Source organism: Adiantum capillus-veneris, chromosome 3, assembly GCF_014529385.1.
Source record: "Adiantum capillus-veneris isolate H3 chromosome 3, ASM1452938v2, whole genome shotgun sequence".
In the NCBI taxonomy this organism is placed as follows: domain Eukaryota; kingdom Viridiplantae; phylum Streptophyta; class Polypodiopsida; order Polypodiales; family Pteridaceae; genus Adiantum; species Adiantum capillus-veneris.
This window is the reverse complement of record NC_140933.1, coordinates 62,202,670-62,218,750: the sequence shown is the minus strand read 5'-3', so window position 1 is coordinate 62,218,750 and position 16,081 is coordinate 62,202,670.

Sequence of the window (16,081 nt, the reverse complement as noted above, 5' to 3'; positions counted from 1 at the left end):
AATGTAAAGCGAGGAAATTTCTCTAGATGCAATCACCTATGCTTGCATCTTGAATCCATGTGGTACTATGTAGAACATAGAGAGTGGAAAAGATATAATCAACAATTTATGTCATACTTGCTACTGCATTGGTCGACATCTATGCCAAACGTGGTAGGGCCAAGGAGCCCTGAGTTGTCCTCAGCAGATATGAAGTGATGGCATATCTCGAGATGCAATCACTTTTGCTTTCGTCATGAAGGCATGTGGCACTACCTTCATTGACATGTATATCCGGAATGTCATCTTTTGAAATGCATTGATTGTGAGGTATGCCAAACGAAGCTCTGCGTGGTTTTTTAAGATGCCAAACAAGGGCACTTCTCGCACTACATAGGACTCTTCTCTTAAAGTTTAATCAATATCTAATTACATCTTTTGTATTTGTGTTAACTCTTGTTTTGTGTCTCACAGAGAGAACATATATTCACAAAAATGGACGTTTCGATTGTACAAGCACGACTCCAGCGCAACAACACTGCAAGGTTCGTTAATTGTATCTAATTTTCCATGCCTATACATTTGCTTGGCTCAACACATAAATGTTACGGGATAGAGCACGGCTTTCGTTTCTTATAAATTTTGGAGAGACCATAGTGCCAACTCTCCACCATACTTCTGTAGGGCACTTCTGCATGTTGTGTATTCTATACTTTGTATTTTCATTCTGTGATGTTTCATTACAATAAGAAATGTTTAAGTATTCACATTGCTTTTTGGTAGCTTGATTCAAACATCGGCTTACAGGTTGGACAATCGAAAAGCACTAGTATAGCATTGCAGGTCAGCAAAGCACTTCATGTTTTATTGTTGTTCATTGATGCTTTATCCATTTTCTTGTTTCAAAAGTTTGTACATTACTTCCTTTAGTTTGGTTTACTTGAATGTTGTTTTCAGAACTATAAACTCCATGTCGATCAATATTTGCACATGTTAATTAGACATGCAACTCTTTACATACGTTTGCTAGCCAATGCATATGTATTATAGTAATGCATGCACCTTGTGCATCTTTACTTTAGCCCTAAATAATTTATGACATACTATATATGTCCTCATTTCTTCCATTCTCTAGATGTTCGAGCTAATACTTGAAGAGTAGAGCTAGTAGGTGCAAGTGATGATTGGACAACGATTGGTGTTGGGGTATAAAGCCCAATGTGGTCGCCCAGGTAAGTGGGCGGGCCGCCAGGTATGTACACATATTCATTTGTAAAACCTAATAAAAACTCACTATACTCTACACATTACAGTAGAGCGAGTTCACCATATCATCGTGCTCTTCTTCTCGTATACTCTCTCGCGTCGCACTTCCGCTTGTACTCTTTCAACTGGTATCAGAGCTCAAATCGAGGCTCGGGGCAGCATTTTCAAGTAGCCAGAGTCACCTGCTCAGATTGGAGTGAGATTTGACAGGCGAAGACACGGCCCCAATTCTTGTGGGAGAGCTTGAAGGGCTTGGTGTTCTCAAAATTTCATTCTGAGGTCATCTCGGCCACCGTTCGGCTTCGACAAAGATTTGGGCATGCCATTTTTGACTACGTGGTCTTGGCGGGTGCAGATCCGACTGTGAAAATTTGGGGTTTCGGCCTACGACTGCAGGTGTTGAGGATATCTGCACTTCCAGAGTGCTGATTTGTGGCTGTCTACACAACGAAGGACGGCTCACAATTCTTGGAGGTGTGTCACATACGACACGGACGTACCTACACACAGACTGTAGGCGACATCCACTAGTTCATCAGGTAGCTTGTGTTTGCTGCTTTATATTCCAGATTTCATCCTGACATTGCAAGTACTTCCACATGGGATGTATTGTCAGTGATGATGTATGTCTGTTGAGGGTTTGCTGGCTGTGAGTCATGCAGCAAACAACCGCCGCAGCGGTTACAACATACAGTGGGAAATTTGTGGATGTATGACTTTGTGGGAAGTCTATGTACTGTCAGATTTACTGCAGCCTTTGTTGAGGGTCGAGTGAGGTTTTATTGAGCTGGGGGATTCTCGAATGTTGAGATCCTTTCGGTGATACAGGTCTTGGAGCGATCCCTCGAGCACCCTTAGATAGGCAGGTAGGATGTATTGACTGTGAGTTAGACAGTTGGGATTGCATCTTTGCTTTACTGCCATTGAGGCATTGTCGCAGTCTATGCTTACAGAACATTGACAGGACAGTGAGAGACAGTACAGGTGCAGGACAGGTTTACCCACAGCTTACAGTGTTAGAGAGACAGTGATTTTTTGAGCTGTTTTTTGGTCTGTTTTTTTAGTACACCAGAGACATTTTACAAAGGAGACTCTGCCGAAATTTCTGCAGAATCTAAAGCTTTCTTGGTTCATTTGACAAGTTGATATTGGTTCAGAGGTCAGTTTACAGGGGAAACTCTGCCGAATTTTTCCCAGGAAAGTAAACTACTGTGAAGCATAGCTATGGCTCGATCACAGGACACTACTCTTTACAATATGAAGAAGCTGGATGGAACCAATTTTCCATTGTGGAAGAATCAGATTTGGCACGTGTTGGTACAAAAGAAGCAGATAAAACCTATAAAGCTCAAGGGGATAAAACCAAAAGATATGGACAAAGATGAATGGAGCGAAATGGATGAATTGGCACTTTCTACCATTATGCTGACTTTGGCAGAAAGCGTTTACTTCAATGTAGCAGACGAGATTTCGGCTTATCAAGCATGGACAAAGCTGAGTGATCTTTATGAGAAGTAGAGTGCAGCTTCACAGGTATACTGGCTTAAGAAGCTTGTTGACTTGAAGATGAAAGAAGGGACCCCTATGTCCAATCATCTGAATGAATTCAACACCATCTACAGTCAGTTGTCAGCTCAAGGTGTCAAGTTTGATGAACCTGTTAGAGCTATGTTCCTGTTGATCACATTGCCGAAAAGTTGGGACACTTTTCGCACAGCTTTGAGTAATTCTGCACCTTCAGATGGTTTGACCATAACAGGTGTAGAAGGCAGCCTGCTTACTGAAGAAACCAACAGAAAGACAATGGACAATGGCAAAGGAACAGATTTAGTTGTTAGGGGAACGACCAAAGAAAAGTACAAAGGTGGAAAGAGGAATCAGTCTCGTAGCAAGTCCCGCAGTGCTAAAGGCAAGAGTGACATAGAATGCTACCATTGTGGCAAGAAGGGTCACATGAAAAGAGACTGCAGAGAATGGAAAGCAGAAAAAGGAAAAGAAAAAGCAGAAGACCATGGTGAGAAGAACAAGTCCTCAGTGAAGATTCAAGAAATAAATGTGACAAACACTGTTGTGCAGAGGATGATAGTCTAGTGTCAAGAGATATCTACTTCTTGAAAAATACAATGGACTCAGTTCTTCTTACAGCATCTGATGAAAATGCACTGAGTGACTGGATTATAGACTCAGGGGCATCACTTCATGTGTCTCCAAACAAGGAGTGGTTTACCTCTTATGTGACCACTAAAGATCATGTTCGGCTAGGCAATGGACAGACATGTGAGATCTTAGGTGTTGGAGATGTTCGATTGAAGTTTCAGAATGGCTCTTCTTTCACGCTGAAGAATGTGAGACATATTCCCGCAATTACAAAGAGCTTGATCAGCACAGGTTTACTTGATGATGCTGGCTACGTCACCACTTTTGGACAGAACATGTGGAAGATATCCAAGGGTTCTATGACAGTAGCACATGGAGTAAATTCTGGAGGACTTTACATGATTTATATATCAAATGTCTCTAAAAATGTAATCAATGTAACCGAGCAGCCGAACGTTTCTTTGTGGCATAGCCGGTTAGGACATATGTCCAAGAAGGGAATGGAAATCTTGTCTCGTTCTGGTTATTTTCCTGGCTTGTCAGTTAATGATTTTGAATTCTGTGAACATTGTCTGTATGGTAAGCAAACACAGCAGCCACATAAGCATAGAAGCAGTAGAAGAGATACACAGTTGGCACTTGTTCATAGTGATTTGTGTGGACCTATGCCTAACCTATCTCTAGGGGGAGCTTCTTGCTTTATGACATTTATAGATGATTACTCAAGGAAAGTATGGGTTTACTTTCTCAAGCACAAGGATGAAGCGTTTAGTGTTTTCAAAACATTTGTGACACGTGGAGAATCGGAGTGGCAAGAACCTTAAATGCTTACGCACTGACAATGGTGGAGAGTATGTTTCAAAGGCCTTTCAGGACTTTTGTGATTCAAAAGGTATAAAACGTGAACTTACTGCTCCTTACAATCCTCCTCAAAATGGTGTTGCTGAGAGGATGAATAGGACCATACAAGAGGTCGTCATAAGTATGTTGTCTAATGCACAACTGTCAAATGGGTTTCGGGCTGAAGCTGTATCAACAACTATTCATCTTATAAATAGATCTCCTAGTAAGGTTTTGTAGAAGGATTCAGTGGCAGAGATGGTATGGTCAGGCAAAATGCCCTCATACAAGCATCTCAGAGTCTTTGGCTGTGAGGCATATACTCATGTTCCAAAGGAATTTAGGAACAAACTTGAGCCAAAGAGTAGAAAGTGCATCTTTCTAGGCTATGGTAATTCTGGTGAGATGGGATACAGACTTTGGGATCTCGAATCCAGAAAGGTTATCCGCAGCAATGATGTTCACTTTAATAAAGCCAAATATCATTCTAAACCAGAGAGGGTTGAGGAGATTAGAAGACTTGTCTTCCAAGAAGATGGACCTGCACGTGCAAGACAAAATGTCAGGGCTCAAGAGGAGCAAGGACAGGATAGAGTGGAACCACAGGTTGTGGCTGAGCCTGAGCCACCTATTGTGCGTAGATCTGGACGTATCACGCGACCTCCTGATAGGTTTGTTCCATCTATGAACTATGTCATGTTGACTGATTGCAATGAGCCTTCATGTTACAAGGAAGCAGTGCAAATGAAGGACTCCGGGAATTAGCAATTGGCCATGCAGTCAGAGATGATAGCTCTGCATAAAAACCAGACATGGAAGCTAGTTAAATTACCACAGGGCAAAAAGGCTCTACTTTGTAAATGGGTTTACAGGTATAAGATCACCGCTCATGATAGTCAGCCAAAGTACAAAGCAAGGCTTGTTGCCAAGGGCTTTAGGCAAGAACAAGGCATTGACTTTGATGAAGTCTTCTCTCCGGTGGTCAAGATGACTACATTGAGATGCTTTCTTGCATTGGTTGCCATATTAGATTTGGTGTTGCACCAAATGGATGTCAAGACAGCGTTCTTGCATGGTGATTTAGATGTGGAAATTTACATGCAGTAGCCAGAAGGGTTTGTTGAGAAAGGCAAGGAAGATTTGGTATGCCAATTGTTAAAGAGTCTTTATGGCTTAAAAGAATCACCGAGGGCATGGTACCATAAGTTCCACAAGTTTATGCTTTATCAAGGCTACAAACGTAGTGAGTTCGATCACTGTCTATATACAAAGAAGGCTAAGGATGGCAGTTGGCTGATCCTTATTTTGTATGTGGATGACATGTTGATTGCAGGCAAGCACTTGGAAGAAATTTCAGCTTTGAAGTCAAAGATGGCAAAATCGTTTGACATGAAAGACATGGGTGAGGCAAGTCATATACTTGGTATGCGCATTGAGAGAGACAGATCAAAGAAGTTGATTTGGTTATCTCAAACAGAGTATATTGACAAGGTTTTGCAACATTTCAATATGGAGAAGGGAAAGGCATTGAGTGTTCCATTGCCACCATATGTGAAACTTAGCAAACAAGATTGTCCTATGTCTGAGGAAGAACGGGTTGAAATGGATAAGCTTCCATATGCGTCTGCAGTGGGTAGTTTGATGTATGCAATGATTGCTACTCGCCCAGACATTGCATTTGCAGTGGGAGTAGTAAGTCGATACATGTCAAACCCAGGCAAGAAACATTGGGAGGCAGTGAAAGGAATATTGAGATACATGAAAGCTACAAAGAGTATGCGTATATGCTATGGGAGTCAGGAGCGAAGTGTAACGGGTTTTTTAGACTCAGATTATGCAGGTGACTTAGACAATCGAAGGTCTACGTCAGGGTATGTCTTTACATTGGCTGGTGGAGCAATATCATGGCGTTCTAGATTACAAGATTGTGTTACTCAGTCTACTACAGAGGCTGAATATGTTGCAGCATCAGAGACATGCAAAGAATCAATTTGGCTTAATCGACTAGTAACAGATTTGGGAATCAAAGAAGAGATGCCTGTGTTATATTGTGATAGTCAAAGTGCTATACAATTGGCTCGCAATCCAGTTTATCACTCAAAGACAAAGCATGTGGATGTGAAGTATCATTTCATCAGGGAAATGCTTGAGGATAAGCAACTTCAGCTTTTCAAAGTTCACACCACAGCAAATCCTGCTGATCTACTTACAAAAGGACTTCCCTTAGAGAGCTTTGCGCATTTTCGCAAGCAGTTAGGTGTAGGGTAGTACATCACTTCTCTACATCTCTTGTATATTAGCTTATATAATAGTAGCTTCTCTCACACTTAAAGTACCACATTGGACTTTAAGTGGGAGGTTGTTGGGGTATAAAGCCCAATGTGGTCGCCCAGGTAAGTGGGCGGGCCGCCAGGTATGTACACATATTCTTTTGTAAAACCTACTAAGAACTCACTATGCTCTACACATTACAGTAGAGCGAGTTCACCATATCGTCGTGCTCTTCTTCTCGCACTCTCTCTCGCGTCGCACTTCCGCTCGTACTCCTTCAATTGGCACGGTTGTTGGAGGCATCTGCTAATGCAACAAATCATATCTATATTCTCCATTACTTAATGCACTTAACTTTGTGTCCTCCCATAAACATAATAACATTTTTAAAATCTATATGTCTCTCATTAAAGCTCAACTAACTCTCTCAAAAACTATTCCTATATTCTCTATTAACATAATGCCATTTTCAAAATGTATATGCCTCTCAAGCAATGCCGCAATTGGAAAGTTAATCACGGTCTTGTCTACCTTAGTACTAGATGCTTTAAGTCAAACTACGTATGTCCTTTTATGTTCCAAAGCATCACCCACCAAGCAAGACCAGTTATGACATCAACCTAACTTTCATATTTTTCAAAAAGCACGCATGGATGAAGTTGTTAGGGCATCGGACTCTCTTCCCTTGCCCATGTGAGATAGACTGTGACAAGGGTACCAATGTTTATATTTCCAAGTATCAAAGGTTTGAGTTGACTCTCTTCACAAAAAACCCTGGCTTGCTCACCGTGACCAACACCTATCGCCTCGGCCTCCGACCTCCCCTTGGAGACACACACCTACCTTCCATGTTGCCTTCCCCTTGCCATCGGTCATCGCCTCCCTTTTCTTTTCAAACCCACAGTGGGGATCTCTTGAGATTCTGCTTAAAGAACAAGCAGAGAAGGGAAGGCATGCTTCACCGAGGCTTGCCATACATTAGGAATTTTTGTTATATTTATTATGGTGTAATATAATCCATTGAGTGATTCAATCAATAATAACAAAAAAAAATTAATGTAAATTCAAAAATATTTCTTGTGATTCAAATATGATCCAATATTGAATGACATACCACTATTGGTTTTGTAATGTATTGATGTATTTGTGGAGACCCACTCTATGAGAAGAATTCGTTACAATGCACCATAAATGACATAGTTGATATTTCTTTTGTTTGGAAGAATGCTACAAGCTATGGTAGGGATCTTTTGAGGTTTGTCTCTTTAGGCTAGGCTAGAGTACTAATTAGTGGTTGGTACTTTTTATTAAAAAAATTCTCTCCAAGAGAGAGTAGAAGTAAATTAAGAAAACAACCATTTACAACCATACTCCCTACTGACCAAACTTATCAGAGGACATCAAGAAGCTGAAGAGGAAACAACTTTACCACGGGAAACATACCAAGCTAGGGCTGAATAAGGGGGGAGCCTAACATCTCCATCACCTCGCAAACCTTTCTCATCCACCAACTCTATCGCACAGCAAGACAGGTTGTTGCGACGAGCCATGCACCGTCGTTGGAGCCAACGTCGCCAAAAGAGAAGCAGCATCAATGAACAGGGTTGAAGGGAGCCCACCCCGCCACACCAAAGCCCCCAGTGCCACCATGGGAGGCGGCCCTTGCCACAAGCCATCAACCATGTCGGAGGACCAAAGAAGAACAGACCACCATTCGCGCCCAAGAGGGAGCTGGGAGGGCGGCCTCTCCCGCTGCCAAAAATGGGGAGGAGAAAATGGAACATTAAAAAACGTCGGGCGAGACAACTGACAACTCCTTCCCGAAGATAGCCCTACCCCTCGGGCCCACAGTCCTTTCCCCAGCATCTTCGCATGAACCTGCTAGCACAGAGAGGGTCATCGCCCTACCGTAGACTGCCCATAGCCTCCCTGCTCACGCACGCCTCGCAGGCTGAAGGAACCCCCCATTGTGTGAGCTCCTCGGCAAACCCGACAACAATCCTTAGAAGTGAAAGTGGATTAGGGTAAAGGGGCCAATAAAAAACCGGCCCCCTTTAATGGGACCCTAGACTCCCCAAGTTTAAAATTGTAAAGGTCCAATGTAGTGACACAAGTGGCCTTGTGGTGAGGTGGTTGGCTCAACTCAACTTAAAATCACTGTCGTTGGACTTGGGTTCAAGCCTTGTTGGCTGCAATGTCCCATAATAACCCCTTCATGTGGCTTTTCACTCACGTCCATTTTGTTACACAGAAAATCTTCGACGACGTTGCGCGTCGCTGTAGAAGCACCGTTCGTGGGCGGGATTTTTACTATAGGTAGGCGTTGATGAGCTCTTCCAATTGTGCTCATCCAACCTGAAAATGGTGGAGTATGTTGGCTGCAATTTGCGAAGCCCCTTAGGTGGCCTTAAGTTGGGGGTTTTACCCTAGTGTTTGGTACTTCTATCTTCATGAAGTTTAAGATGGAAGGTGCCAGATCAACTCTCCTTGGGAGTGTTAGAAGAACGATTTTCCTCTTTGAAGAAAACTATCTGGAGAAAGCATTCACCGAGGAGGAGTGCTCTATTGTGTTGCAAGCCTTAGGCAAAGAACGATCCCTAGGTTGGGATAGATTGACTATCAAATTCTTCAAAGAATTTTGGGATGGTCTCAATTCCCAATCACGCGAATGGCCAATCAAGCCCTATTTGATGGGGTCTTGGACCTTGGCATTAAAAGAGGCCTTATTAAACCTATCTCCAAACAAGCACATTGTTTTCATATAAAGCATCGGCGCCCAATTACAATGATCTCACTTGTGTATAAAATTATTGCCAAATCTATAGCCCTCAGACTCTCCCCCCTCCTAGACAAAGTCCTTACTCCTTCACCAGCATGGATTTATTAAGGGAAGGTCAATCTATGACAACATACTGACAGTAATGGTCGGTATTGAATATGCTTTTTCCACTAAGCAAGAATGCATCATGTTGCAATTGGATCTAGATAAGGCCTATGATAGGATCACATGGTCGTTTATTGAAGATGTTCTGAAGGCACTAGGCTTTGGGCCCCGAATCTGTCAACCGGTCAGCACTCTTTGTGTTGGTAGACAATCGGAGCTTCTCTTCAATGAAAGGATTGTGGGGGCCTTCGAGGTTAAACGGTCTATCAAGCAAGGATGCCCACTTGCCCCTCTATTGTTCGCCATTGGGTCCCATCCTCTAGTGACCTTACTTGGAGATAGTGTGCCTAGGGGTGAGATTCGGGGGTAGATATAACTCACAAACAAAGATTCTTATGGGTGATGGAAAAGTGAAGAACAAGATGTGAAGGTGGGAGTTTGTGCCCCTTCCTTTCTCGAGCAGAATAAAGGTCATTAATTCCTTCCTACTCCCTTACTAAGCCTTCAATGGGTCATTGCTTAAGCTGGCCAAATGCAGCCGGAAAGAGTTCTTGAAGCCAATCGAGAGGTTCCTATGGAAGAACAACATGAAAGACTCAACGCCTTGGCAGTGGGCTAAGTGGGAGACCGTTGCTAGACCTGTGGAGCAAGGCGGTCTCGGGATTCTTAAGCATTTATGAAGAAGCCCAATGTGCCAAGCTTGTGGTGGCACTTGCTAAACAGGACCAAGCATGGGCTATTATGGATAAGGCTTTGATAGAGAACTCTAATTTATGCTTGAAAGGTGGTCAGGGGAAAGGGCTTGAAGTGCATAACAAGCTACTTGCCCCTCCCTAGGCCACCCTTAAACTTGGGGGTATGACAGAAGAACTCGCTCAGAAATGCAGCAAGGCAACAGAGTCCTTGGAATGGGGAGAAGTGCTCAGGTACTTTCATAATTCCATAACTCACTGGTCCCCTTGGCTCTTCAAGGCTGGAAGCATCCAACTTACCCCTTTTTGGAGAGAGGTGGCCAAGAAAATTAATAACAAAGGTACTAAACATCTAGGACAACTCTAGGATTACAACAATTGTGATTGGAAAGGAATGGATAACTTGAATTTAACTTGAATGGGATAGAAAGAGTGTTGATCAGCAGAGATCTAGAGCAAGTAAAGGAGGTGTGTTTACCGGACTGTGAATCTGAATTCAAGTAGAATGCTTGGTAGTGGCCTCAAAACAGACACTAAACGCCAAACCAAGGATGTGTACTTTACTCTAAGATATGGTTCTCTTCGCTTAATAAGCAGTGGGGTGTGCATTGGCTAGAGTCAAGATGGAAGATAGTTATGAGGAATATTTGGAACCCACCATGGACACATAAGATGATTGTGGGCGCACCAACCATCGTATGAGGTAATGACTCAGCATGGGTGATTATAGATAGGTTGATTAAACTCTGTATTAAGTTTATTTTAACCAAGTAAACTATTAAAACTCCCAAGTCAACCAAGTTATTTGCTGACAATCTTCATAGACTATATGGATTGTCTAACAATATTCTTAGTGATCATGATCCTAAGTTTTATTAGTCACGTTTGGAGGGCTATCTTCAAACAATTGAAAACGCACTTAATCTTAGTATTTCACATCATCTAGAGATAGATAGGAAAACTAAACAGATTAACTAGGTACTAGAGGATATGCTAAGAGCATACATTAGATTGGGAAGAATATCTCCGTATTCTAGAATTTTCTTATAATAGTGTAAAGCATGTTACTACTTGGTTTCATCCCTTCATACTTATGTACAAGTTTCAACGTAAATCACCAGTTATAGTGAGTTTGCTACCGAGAGAAATAAGCAATTCAAGGACTTTATCCAAAGACAATATGGATATGTGGAAGATTTCTCCTCAAAAAATTTGACGAGCATAGGACAAATACAAGAAGTATGCTAATGAGAAACTTTGGCAAGGCACATTCATAGAAGGTGAAGAGGTATTCTTGTGTGTTCTTGAAAATTCAAAAAGTTTGAAAGCTAGTCCTACACCTAAGTTATCTCCATGATATTGTGGCCCATTCAAAACACTCAAGCAAGTTGGAAATATGGCTTGCAAACTTTCTTTGCGTGCACACTCTTGTATTCATCCGGTTTTTTATGTAAGTCATTTACATAAACGCTTGCATAGGGACAACAATGTAGTTAATCAATAGATTTCTTCAATTTCATTAAACCTCCCACCCCAGCCTGAGCGCATTCTTAACTTCTTAACTATCATGATTTATGTACTCCCATCATGTACATCACCAAGCATTGGTTAAGCGGCAAGATAGACTTAAAGAAGGTGTCACCTTGGAAAACAATTGTGTTCTTAAGAAGAAATATTCCACTTTTTTCCAAGGAAAAAAACGCTTCTCCAGGGGGAGGGGGGTGTGCGAAGCCAAGGATCCGGGCACAACCAGGGGATCCTCTATACGCCCCCGAGTGTGCCCTCTATTAGTCCACTTGTTGTTTTGAGGCAAAAAAAAAATGCTTCTCCAAGGGGGGAGTGCTATGAGGCCAAGGGTCTGAGTACAGCCAAAGGCTCCTCTATCAAAAATAGAGGAGGATGGTTGGGTGGGGGGGTGTATTGGTTCTTGACCTAAGGCCTCATAGTCCATCTTGCATATGCCTCATCCTTGAATGCAATAATCTAAGTTGAATGTTCTTGATTATTAAATATAGTTGTTCTCATTCATCAAACTTTGGTAGCCTCAATCGTGCCTTTTTGGGGTACTAGTATCATATCGGTTGAGCAAATCCATACTCATATTGAACAAATTCACACCGGTTACATACCATTGTGATATTAGTAGCTTATACCAGCGATTGAAAATTTTTCACATTGTATCACGAACTGTCTCCTAGCTTGGTACATTATCCCATGTTTTTTCCACAATAATAATAAGAACTTGCATAGTGCTTCTTGTCATGGAGATAAGGTCAAAATGAATTCGAAGTATACATTTGGTGAAACTAGGGTTGTAGGAATGCACACACAAAATCTCAAAGATAAAGAAGATGCTCAAGAGCACACAAAAAAACGTATTACTACCTTACGTGCAAAACAAAAGATAATCTAACCCTAGCATGATGGGTGTATACACACTATGGAAGGAAAAAATATCTCATAGTGAGGGAGAAATGTGCCATGGCTTCAAGATGTGTGACATATCACTACCAAAATTTGGTAAGAAAGAAATTAGGGTTCTAGTGACGATATGATGGGAGTTTTTATCCATAAAGTGAAACGATGAATCATAAAACAAGGATTTCCACTTTCAGCCATATTACATGGCCTTATTATAAACAAGTTATGAGAATAGTGTGTATAAACTAGTATTGTCATATAAGGATGATATTGTACTTATGTGGAATTTGTCCAACGGATCAAATAACCATTCTTGTGCATTACACACCTTTTGCACCAATAGAAATCTCACACACTCATAGTGAATTCTCCAAAGAGCAAAGGTAGGGTTTCAACACCTAGGCTGCTTAGGTAATGCGACCTGCATAGTAGGTTATGTTGGGTGTAGAGTCAATGGAATGGTCAAATAGTTTGGAGGTATACCTTGTATAGCAATATTTGAGGGAATACCATAGCTTGTTACAAGAGGATTTGGGACCATTATAAAGAGTCATGCCCTTCTAGTTCTAGTGATATTTGCTATTTCTTCTCTTCGAGCTCCAAAGATGTTGAAACACCATGCTACAAAAAGGAGACCATATCAACTAGGCCCATTTAGGAAATTAAACAACTTCTTCATTGTTACATCCTCAAGTACAAGTACAATTGATTATCTACCACAAGCTTACGCAACAGAAGCACATATACATCGTGAAGGGATTTCATCTTCTAAATTAGTCATGTTAAATGGAGCAAATTACTCTAGGAGGAGACCCAAACATCCACATCATAAGACATATTAAAGCTATTATTGTGCAACAAAGGATGAAGATGCCAAGGCATCTCGACTATGCAGAGATGCATCTTCCCGTGATAATAGTATCCCATCGAGAGAAGTTTTCAATGTTATCTTGTATGTTTTATATACACACATACTTTTAGGTAGACCATTATTATCTTTGAGCTGTAGGCTTGTTTCCTATTCCTTGTAACTCAAAAATACATTTCATTGTAGTTACTATTTTCGTCATGTTAAATATAACAATGTCAAACTAGGAAGAGACACGAACACCCACATGATAGAGATATTATAGATGTTAGTGTGCACCACAAGATGAATATGATGAGGCATCTCAATCATGATAAGATGAATCTTCCTATGATAAAGATAGCCATTGAGAGAAGTTTTCAAGTTATCCTATATGTTTTAAATAATGCATGTACTTTAAATAGACCGTTATTATCCTTGAGCTTTAGCCTTGTTCTCTATAAGTTATAGCTCAAAAACACATTTCAATGTAAGTACTATTTTGTCCTGGTAGGACGAATGTGCTATGCATTGGTTGGAAACTGGGAAGAGAGCATACTATGCATTTGAGAACATGTGTAATGCGGCAGATGTCAAATCTTGGGTTCTCATGAAGTACCTTTTTGACACATTGGTGACACCATTTCTTCTTTATGGAGTTGAAGTGTGGAGTGGGAGCATCTCAAAATCTAATTGGAAAGAGTTTGAGAATGGTCAAAAGCATTTGCTCACAAAAGTTCTCCAAATTAAGACACAAACACCATATATGCTCCTTGAGTCTAGATTCTTCCAATTGAGATTATGGACATGGAAAGGGTTGTGGAGTACATAATAAAGATGCATCGAAACCCCTCACATTGACTTCCTACAATTGCATGGGAAGCAAGCAAAAAAGTTCAAAAGACGCAAGATCTTGAATATGAGATGGATGCAAGACATAAAGAACTGGTTTGGGAATGGGATGCATTACGCTTGCTACATGATGCCTCAATAGACTCCCAATTGAATGAATCTTTTCTATAATACCAATGTATTACAACTTGGGAGGAATCGGTGGGTCTCACTTCATACATTACACCACCCATATTGCCCCCAACTAGAAAACCATGTTCTTCATCGAAAGAGGAAACCATACTCACCCTTTATGCTTTAGCTTATCCCCTTGTTGGCAATACGCACTATCGCAGCCATTCGGCTTAGCTCCCACTCCCTTCACAAGGAGTTGGGGCAATGGAGAAGGGTCAAATCGACCACATTATGCTCACTACAAGTCTGAAAATCTGATTACCACACACTACTGAAGTGCTCTGTTTTTGCTCATCTCCAAACCTGCTTCCCTCACATTTTCAGCCATGACTTACACCTATACACTTTCCTCTCACGACCACAGTATGGGCTCTTCATCGCAACTCTCATCACCACAAATCTAGAGCTTTGAGAATCACTTATCAACCCCATACATACTACATCACATTTGACCTCCGAGGACGATAATAATATCTCTCTCTCTCTCTCTCCTCTCTCTCTCTCTCTCTCTCTCTCTCTCTCTCTCTCTCTCTCTGTCTGGTGTGTGTGTGTGTGTGTGAATAAAAAGAGGAAAATGGTCTTGAGTGGACTCTCGTCGAATAGACCTTTGAGGTCTCTTGGGAAGTTTCCTACAACATTAAAATTCTCTTCTTCTCGGGTGTGTGTGGGTGTGGGTGTGTGAGTGTGTTAATAAAAAGAGGAAAATGATATAAACTTTCTATCACCCAAGTGTGGTAGATTGGGTATGCCATTTCCCTCCTGAATAACAAATACAGGTCTTCAGTCGAACTCCCGTTGGGTAGACCTTTGAGGTCCCTTGGGATAGTTTTCTACGATGTTAAAATTCTCTTCTTCTTGCTTAGCTTTCCCTTTTTCCACACTGAGAGTTAGATTAACAACCGAGCCTACATTGTGCTTAACCTCACTGACAGCTTTACTTGTAGAGACAAGAGCAAGAGACGGGACCGTTGAAGCTGGGGGCTGTAAAACAGGTTCAGGGCATTCAGATTACATCTGCCCGAATTTACCATATCGAAAACAATAATTTGCAAACTTACCCCATTTAAGCTTGAATGGGCGTTTGCCCACTCATGGATCCCCCGATACCTTTTGGTGTAGGTTTGTCTGTGTCCCATAGAATGCAGAACCTGTTGGTATTTGCATCTATTTTCAGAGGACAAATTACCTTCCCAAGCTGCACAACCAACAGTGGTAGAAAATGTCTTCATGTGCAAGGGGAGTCCACTATTTCCATCCACACCAAGCATTCATCAGGAATAAGGCTTTGATAGTATTTTGTCAAAAGCCCGCAGCAAAACATGAGTCATTTGCATGCCAAAAAACAATGGAGACGCTTCTAATAGCAGATTCTTGGCTTCAGTATCCGCCAAGAGGACTTTGTAAAATCCACGAGCACCTTGGAAGTCCTGATACAAGCAAGCTTTGATCTCCGATGTGGCCTCCCAAAGCAAGTTCCATTGCTTTCTGACGCTTAAACACACACAAGGAGTCAAACATAAATGAGCAAAACCTTGCCCAAGAAGCAAACAAGTAAAGAGAACACTGTGAATAGCTGTAAATGTTGGCAACTTGAAGCTATGTACAAAGTTCACTTGGGTAGCTACAAAATACCACAAAACTCTTACATCAAAACATCAATCCCATGTCCACACTTTCTGTACAAGTTGCACTGAACTACTAACTGAACCTCTATATGTACTATGTTTGATTTCAACAACCCTAGCTGTCACTCACACC